Source organism: Triticum urartu, chromosome 3 (genome assembly GCF_003073215.2).
Source record: "Triticum urartu cultivar G1812 chromosome 3, Tu2.1, whole genome shotgun sequence".
Taxonomy (NCBI): Eukaryota; Viridiplantae; Streptophyta; class Magnoliopsida; order Poales; family Poaceae; genus Triticum; species Triticum urartu.
In genome coordinates, this window is record NC_053024.1 from 541,243,375 (window position 1) to 541,252,293 (window position 8,919).

At 44.7% G+C, this 8,919-nt stretch overlaps 1 long non-coding RNA gene across 2 annotated transcripts; it reads left to right on the top strand.

Moving 5' to 3' along the window:
- The first annotated feature begins 412 nt into the window (after nucleotides 1-412).
- Nucleotides 413-6,972, top strand: LOC125544858. Of its 2 annotated transcripts, XR_007299754.1 has the most exons (3): nucleotides 440-1,544; nucleotides 1,630-5,849; nucleotides 6,551-6,972. It is a non-coding gene; the product is annotated as an uncharacterized LOC125544858 (long non-coding RNA). The 2 variants fall into 2 exon arrangements; XR_007299753.1 differs by lacking the exon at nucleotides 6,551-6,972 and having other exon boundaries at nucleotides 413-1,544; nucleotides 1,622-1,925.
- The last annotated feature ends 1,947 nt before the right edge of the window (nucleotides 6,973-8,919 follow it).

Genomic DNA, 8,919 nt, shown 5'->3' on the forward strand with positions numbered 1-8,919 from the left:
GAACGAGCGTGTGGGGCTTCTTTGGTCGCTCGATCTGGAAGGAGTAGTATCTACGATCGAAACAATATGTGCGCGGGCCACTTCAAAAAGATAATCACATGTAATTTGTCTCTACTTCGTCTTCTATCTTATTTGAAGTTGGGTTTCTGCTGCTCCTCGAAATTGCACTATGTCGGGACGGTCTTATCCAAATTGAATGCACGATGTTTCAAGCCGGGTGGGCTGTGCCTGGGCCGGCCCACCTACCAAATGTGCCGAGCCGGGCTGGCACACGCCTCGCGGCCCAGGCATGGCCTCAAACTTGCAGTGGGCTAGGCACAACCCGTTTAGCCCCATGGCGAGCTAGGCACGTCTGCTTCTCGACAATGCCTCATATTTTGTGTGCGGGGCGCCAGTGAGCGACCTGGCGCGTACCCCCTCACGAGCTGGGTATTGGTAGGGGCCAGCCCATTTTCGGATTTCATCCCTCGTTTCTGGATCGTCGCGTCTCTTCAGATTGTATAAAAGCCGCTGTAACCATCGACAAGAGTAATCGATCATTTGATTCCGAATACGCTCTATTCATTTGATTTCGGATACGCTCTATTCACCTCTTGTCAGAGGCCATCCCCCGTATCACTTCCACCACCATTTAGCCAGGAGAGAGATTATCTTTGACTCGAAGCCCCCCTTTTTTCTTGGATCGACACACCCGACCTCAGCGCCCCAGCGCGATGAATAGCTGATCCCCTTCTCGATCGGCCGGCGAAGCACGGGCGGTTTGGCCGACACAATCAAAATCGCGGGCGGTGGTTCGTTCATCCTGCACCCACCCACACGCTTACCCAGATCTCGCGCGCCGCCGCCAGGGCAATGGTGTCTGAGCCCGACCCCGACCCCGACCCCGACCCCGACGTCTCCCTCCTGCCCCCCCGCTCCGAACCCTAGCCACAAACCCTGCCTCCGGGCAGCCAAGACCACGGCCTTCAAGCGCGAGGAGCGCCACAAGCACAAGGAGCAGAAGCGGGAGCGCAAGGAGCAGCGCAAGGAGCAGAAGCGGGAGCGCCGCTAGCGCAAGGAGGAGAAGCGCGATCGCCGCAAGCGCAAGGAGGAGAAGCGCGAGCGCCGCAAGCACAAGGAGGAGAAGCGCGAGCGCAAGCGGCAGCGGAAGCGGGAGGACACCCTCGCCCTCGCGCTCGCCCAGTGGGAGCCCCTCGGTGCCCCGGCTGCCGCCTCCGCCCCCTGCGCGCCACCCGAAGACAGGCCCGGGCCGCGTGACCCGTCCTCGCCCGCGGGCGCCGCGCCCTCCGCCTCCTGGATCTGGGGCCCTCCAGCGGAACCCTCCGCCGACAGGGCCTAGGGACGCGGGCTCTGAGCCCGAGGGGATTCTACGAGGCGGAGCGAGGGAGACGGGGTGGTTCCTGTGCCTGGTGTGCGAGGGGATCGGCGCCAAGGCGGGCATGCGGTTCCCGGGCTGCTGGTGCAGCACGCCGGCTCGGTCGCCCGGGCCAAGAGGCGGCTCACGCCGCCGCCCTGGGCTGCCTGCTCGGACAACGCCCTTTCCGGTAAACTTGTTACCATGTTGCTTAGTATCATGTCTAATTGTCTATCACATTGCTGAATATTTTGTTGCAATCGTAAGAAATGCAGGTAGATTGTGACAACGATGGCTCTTGTGATCAAGCTGAGCACTTGGATGATTCTGAAAGTGCAGAAATGGAGGTGGCCTAATTTTTTTCTTCGTGCTAAGTTAGAGATTCTTTCTTGGTCAGAAAGCTTAGAAATACATGTGATCTGGTTTGATGTATGGATAACCTGGATGGTCATTGTCAACGCCTGCGTCTAATCTAGTTCGATGCTCTGGTATTGTTGATGCTTGTTTTTAACATCTAAAGCTGTATTAAAAGTTCAGTTTTACTATTTTTCAGCCGTCTGTTTTTAATTTCGCTTCAGGTCATTTTTTGGGCCGTTCGTTCCGTATGAATCTCAGTGCTGCTCTGTGTTCTGTGCGTGCGAGTCTGGGGCTTTGTTTGTTGTTGTTGGGCTTCTTTTCGTTTCCGGATTTGCGGGTCGCTCATTTTGGGCCCCGCCCGTCGTGCCGTGCTGCCTGCTCATTTTTTTGCCGGATTTTGCTTAGCTGAGGAGGGGATTGGAATGGGGCTGGGTTGCGGAAACAGGGAGGAAGCGGCATCTCGCTCGTGAATCAGTGGTAGGAGTTGGCTAGCGGCCATGGATTGCGGCGAGCTGCCGACGAGCAGCGCTGGTAGGAGGGAGGCGCGTGGTCCGGGAACGGCGGGAGGCAAGAGGGGTGTTGGTTTGGACAGGAGTTCTCCGGAGCTCTGCCGCCGTCAGTGAGTGGTGGGTGTGGGCGTGGGGTAGCAGTCATGGTCTCCGGTCGGACGGAAGGTATTGCCTGATTTGCCCCTTCGCCTTCCTCTGTCTAATTTGTGCCCAGTAGCTAATTTTTCCTCTTTTCTTTTTCTTCGTCTATGCGTGCATCGTGTTTACTCAGATCTCAGTTCCATTTTTGAAGGCTGTTGTCATCTGTGGTGGGCTAGCAATTTTCATGCGATAGCATAGCACAGGAATAGCGCTTGGCAAATCGTTTCTGAAATTCTGCGTGTTCAACGTGTCTGATTGGGGAGAAGGGGCCGATTTCTTATATTTTCCATATATGTGTTGCTCCTGTTGCTGCGAATTGCGTTTTTACTGATCTAATTAGCTATCAGTCATGCTTCCAAATCATTTTTATTGCTAGAACTACTGTTTGTTAAAGCACTAAAAGCTTTTGTACTGATGTAATCAGCTGTGTGTGGTACTGTTAACCAGATTTGTTTTCATTTTTTAGAGCCATCGTATGTTAGTAAAAACTGTAAGGTAGCTGAAACTGCATCGCTCCTTAAATGCGATAATGAGACGCTGTTAATCAGCGCTTCTTTGCATTAGAATATCCTATTTTTTTTGTAAAACTGCAGGCCCTGATGGATGTGTCAGTTTAGTTTTCTTCATTTTAGTTTTTCGTTTCTGCAGCGAGATCTTATGCAGGATAAGTCAGGGATAGTAGTATGGGATAATCACTTCTGTAGGTTCAGGGAATCAGGTTTTATACTCGTTGGGGATGTTGTTTGTATAATTTTATCTTATGCAAAATAAGTTTGGATTATATTATGGGGCAATTAGTTTTTGTAGGTTCAGCAATCAGTTTTTGGGATAATAGAGTGGGATAATCAGTTTTTTATGGCATAACTAATTGTGAACTGATTATCAGTGTAGTTTTAGTTTTTCCTGAGTTTTGTGTAGCCCATCATCTTTACTTTTCTGTATCTTCTCCATTTTATTTTCAGTTTAGCTGCGAAATAGGCAATTAGTCAGCATATCATGTTTTCACCTTGTTTTATTCAGTAATATTTTAGTCTTAGATATTCCCCAGTGATATTCATTCGTTCAGATCAATTTTTTTAGACTCTGAACGCAGATGTAGGGGGGGGGGGGGATTACAGACAAATCTCTAGACTGAAACTTTTTTTGCCTACTGTAATGACGCCCTTTTAGCGCTCTTTGGTCCGTAATGCTTCAACTATTTTCTGTCTACTTGCAGTTTTCTATCGCTGCCATCTTTTTACCTCCTACTTTTACTCAGCATGCGGATATACTCAGGGGGCAGGCAGGGATGCGTTCAGTGTGTACTCCCTCTAATTTTCTTTCTTTGCACCGGAGTATTTCATTTGTATCAGGTTATCTTATTTTCTTCTTTTTTATTGGATTATTCATTGTTCTTCTCAGGGCTGTCAAAGGCGTAAAATGGGTTCTGTAAATCACTTTATCTTGTACCTTCATTTGTTCCATCATTTGATTATTCATCGAGCATTTGCCACTGTAAAATATTATCATCGGGCTGTTGTTACCCTCAACACTAACTTTTTGCAACTATCCTAAGTGAGCTGGCTTGCTACATATTTTCCTCTGTTTCTTCGTTTTGATTTTGCTTTTCATTCCTCAGCACTATCAATTGCTCCTAGTATGTATTCATACTTCATTCTACTCTTCGACCCCTTTGAAGCCATGTGGAGCAGTCTCCTCATGAGCATGTTGTACCTCAGGCAGAGCGCTCTGGCCTTATGGGTTCAGGCTCATGTTTGTGCAACTTCTTATCATGCATTGTTTAATCAGGATTTTGTTTTTGTTTTGATCAGTCCATCATTATTTAGTTTCTTAGTTTTATTAGTCATTCACTTTCTTCATTTTCTTTAGATTTACTTCAGTTTCTTAGTTTTTGTTTCAGTCTTAGTGATGTTGTCTTGCTTATTTCAGTTTTACTTTTTCACTTAGCCTTTGCCATTTAGGTTTAGTTCTTTGTATCAATTTTCTTTTTTCAGTCTCTAATTTTTTCTTATTATAGTTTATTTCTGTTTAATTTATTTCATTCCATGTTCAGTCAGTCTATATGTGCATGTGGGTTTAGTTCTCAGTACCAGTCTCCATGTTTTCATTTCTGTATCAGTCATCAGTCAGGTTTCTTTAAACAGGGAGTGGCATGATTCGCATACTTCGTTGGTTCTGTTTCTCATAGGTCTTTGTCACTAGTATTTGATAAGTATTTTATCAGTTTTTAGTTCATCATTCTTTCAGTTTTTTAGTTTTTCCAATTCCCTAAGGATCTCACTCTTTTTTCTGTTTTCTCTGGTTCTCAGTTTCATCAGTTTGCTCTTCTTTATTTTCCCATCATTTTGTTCAGTCTCTCTTTCTTAGTCTCTTAGGTTCCTAGTTTCATTCTTCATTTTTCTTATCTAATCTCTCTTTAGTTTTCTCAGTCTTGTTTAGCATGTCACCCGCTTCTCTTCCTAGTCTCTTATTTTGATCTTGTTTCCAGTACCCAAAGGCATAAACTGTGTTCAGTAGGTCCTTCCCTGTTCGCTTAGTTTTTGTTATTTTCCACTCTCTACTTGCTTCTTCTTAGGCACCTCATATTTTATATCTCATGTGCAGCAGCAAATGAGTCTTCATCCGTTTTGTTTCTAAATGATGGCTCCGTAAATTTAATTTAGCACACCTTTATCTTCTAGTTGTTTTATTCAAGTGTTTTTTAGCATCATGTTATATTTTTTTTACGGTGAAGCAACCTACACATACAAGCAAGAAGATCATCATAAAAACTAAAGGGGTGTTCGGAATCTCTCCCGTCTGCTAACTCCACTCCGCGCGAGGAGCGCGGTCTGAGCCGCTCCCAGCAATTGTGCTGGCGCTCCATCCGCTCCGCGAGCTGCTGTGGCGGAGCGGAGAGTATCCGAACAGGGCTTAAACATCTTGTTATTGTTTTTTATGCTCAATATCAGAAGTGCTACTAGCAGCCAAGTTGTAACCCTTTTTCTTTTTTATTCTTGTTCCATAGTCAATCTAGATTATCAATTTGATCATGTTTTATAATTTTGGTCAGTCATCCTTTCTTGATCATAGTCAATTATTGTTAACCATCATGTTCTAGTGTTGTTTTCTTAGTGTGTGGAGACAGATTTTTTAGATATGCTTTGCTTCATATTTTTTATGGTATACCCAGCAATCATATTTCTTTTAGATAGAGTATGATCAACCTAGGTTATGTATATGCAGTCTAGTTTTTTTTGGGGAATGGCAAGCCACCTCTGTTTGTTCATTTTTTAGTTGTCGGTAGCAGCAAACTTCTTATGTTGTACCCCACAAAAAGGCCCGCGGGATTTTCTTTGTGCATTCTTGCTTTTTGTGTACGACTGGCAAATCTCTTTTTTTCATCATGCCCAACAGATGGAGTGCCAAGTCAGTCTTATTGCGCAAACTGCTAATCTACGGGCGCATCATTTGGGGGTTTTCTAGCAGGGGACTTTGAAATATCAGTGGTAACAATCTCGTGCAAATACTCATTTATTCTCTTTTTTCCCTCCTTTTCGTATCTCATCATTTTGTGTGTGTATTTTCTACCCTTTTCCTTTTTTTGCTGCACGGATCGTCCCATGCAATGCAAAGATGTCGTTCAACGATGTGACCAGAGGCAATCTGCTTTGTCAGGTCTCAGTCATGTAGTTATCTCATTATGTCTTGTAGCTATGGTCAATAGCAACAATCATCTCTCTGTTTCGTGTAGTCTTCTCATCATTTTTGGGATTCATTGCAGGCATAATGTAACAGTAACAGAATAATGTGCAAAATCTGCTTGTGTGACTGAATTCGAAAGAATCTGCTTGTGTGTCTGAATTAGAGAATCTGTTTGTGTGTCTGAGGGCTCCTTTGATTCAAAGGAATTGCATTGAATTTTTGGAGGATTTGAACCCTTAGGAATTTTTCCTGTGATGCTCGTTTGATTCGTAGGATTGGCATCCTTAGGAATTTGTTCATAGGATCCATTTGTACTACATTTTGGAGGATAATTTTCATCCATTCAAACCTCTTTGTAGAATTTCTTTGTTTTTCCCGCGCTATCAAATATTCTTTTAAATCTTGTAGGATACTACGGGACATGCCATCCTATTCCTGCATTTTTCCTATTTCTTCATTTTGACAATCCTAAATCTGACATGGGAGATGGTTTGGGCATATTCAGCGCAGGCCTCCAGAAGCTCCAGTGCATAGCGGACGGCTAAAGCGTGTGGAGAATGTTAAGAGAGGGCGGGGTAGACCGAATTTGACATGGGAGGAGTCCGTTAAGAAAGATCTGAAGGATTGGAGTATCACCAAAGAGCTAGCTATGGACAGGGGTGCGTGAAAGCTTGTTATCCATGTGCCAAAGCCATGAGTTGGTTGCAAGATTTTATGAGTTTCACCTCTAGCCTACCTTAACTTGTTTGGGACTAAAGGCTTTGTTGTTGTTGTTGCTGCTGTTGCTGCTGCTGCTGCTGCTGCTGCTGCTTGTATGTCTGAATTAGAGAAGTTATTTATTTGTTGATGTACGTACTAGTTAGTTCTGTTGATGTATTAGTCTGGTTAAGTTCAATGGTAGTTTTCCTCGGCCTTTTCCAGGATTCAGTTTTTAGTCTGCAGGGGAAGGGGTAGGGCTGGATGCTGTACTTTTGTTTGTCTGTGTTGAGCGGTAACGGGTTTGCAAGCCAGCCCGTTAAGGACACGCTGGCGGAAATACTCGTTTGAAGATCCAAGAGGCGAGGTGGGAATCCAACCTAAAATTAAAATGAAAACAGTCCATTTTTCATGGCAAGTCCAGGCTGAAAATACTGAGACACGTGCCATGACGTGACTAGGCAAAAAAAAAATCCAACCTAAAGCGAATTGAAAAACACATGACTGGAAACTAGACACTCCTTAAAAGTTTCTGATTTGCAGTGCATCGTATTTGAGTTGTTGATTCCTGGTGTGTATTGATCTTGAGTTTGAAGGAAACGAAAGTAAATATCTATGAATAGAAATCCATCGAGTCTAACTGCTGAGAAGTAGTCTGATATTTTATTTTGAACTTAAGTAGCCTGAACCTATTTCTTTAACTTCAGTATTCTGAACTTATGGTTGGCGTCCATTGTCTCCTTATCCTGAAAACAACAATGATGCTGTAAGAGGTATGAAAATTCCAAACACATATCTACCTTATTTCCTACATACAGAGCAATCTACAATGATGTGATGACACTGCTTAAGGTAGTAAACATACCAACGCCTGATAAAGAAAACTTTAAGATTCATATCAGTCTCTTGTCAGAATATATTTTTCTTTTGTTGATTTTATCTTTTTCAAAAGATCAAAGATACCATGTACAGGCCAGCTTTGTGCCGTAACTAGCGAGGCAGATAGCAAACATTTGGAATGATGACAGAGGCTGGTGGTAGGTAGTCAAATGAAAAAAAACATCATCAAGTTTTTCCAAACCGAAGGAAGTACCGTGCCTTTCCCCTAGCCAATATTTTATTGCGAATAATTCCGACAACCTCAGGAGAAAAAAAGGCATTTACTTATTATAGAGATGGTGCGATTTGACTCTTTTTTTTGCTTTTTTTTGGTCTTTTTAGGGTTCCCCTATTCCCCAGCGGCGACCACTAGGGTTCTACTTTTCCCTCGTCCGATCTACTAGTCCTCAAAGCTGAGATTCCAGGGATCGTTCTGGCTGAGTGTGTATGGTGCTCGCAGGAGAGCTTGCATGGCAGGAGCAGCGGGAGGAGAGGTGCCTATGGGCGGCATAGGCGGAGACGCGGGTGGAAGTTAAGACTAGTCGCCCGAGTGCGACGACGTTGGAAGATAGGTTTGAGGGCCTAAACCTCCATGGGGAGGAAGAAGAACTTGATCTGTCAGGTGAAGTGGAAGAGCTGTTGGCGGAAACTCGATGGATCGCTGTTTTTAGGGTTCATACCCAGAAACCTTTTAGCCATGTCTCGTTGTTCAAATCGATGCGGAACGCATGGGCAGCGGCGCAAGGTGTGACTTTCAAACCAAAGGAGAGCAACATCTTCCTGGCTCAATTTTTTTTGCTTGTGCGACTGGAATTGTGTGATGGGCGCCGGCCCATGGATCTTTTGGAACGCAACAGTGGTGATGGAAGAATACGACGGCATCTCGGATATTCGACAGTATAAGCTAGACAGAATCCCTGTCTGGGCGAGAATTGTGGGAATCCCTGAAGGCCTGATGAAAAAGAAAACATTGGCCGAGAAGATTGCTGCAAAAGTTGGTGTTCCTCCTCTCAAAGTGGTGGTAAATGAGGGAAGGCTGAACCCCTCTAAGTACTTGCGTGCAAGAGTATTCCTGAAACTAGATACACCACTCGTAAGATTTGTTCAGTTGACACTTAAGGAGAGAAAAAAATACCCCGTGGAGTATGAGAAGCTCCCAGATTTCTATGACTTTTGCAGTCTGATTGGACATGTTGTGACTGAATGTGGTGATGAAATTCATGAACCAAAGAAGTGCGAATGGGGTGAATGGTTGCTAGTAAATTTTGAACCTCCAGGTAGGGGAGCTTGAAAGTGCGT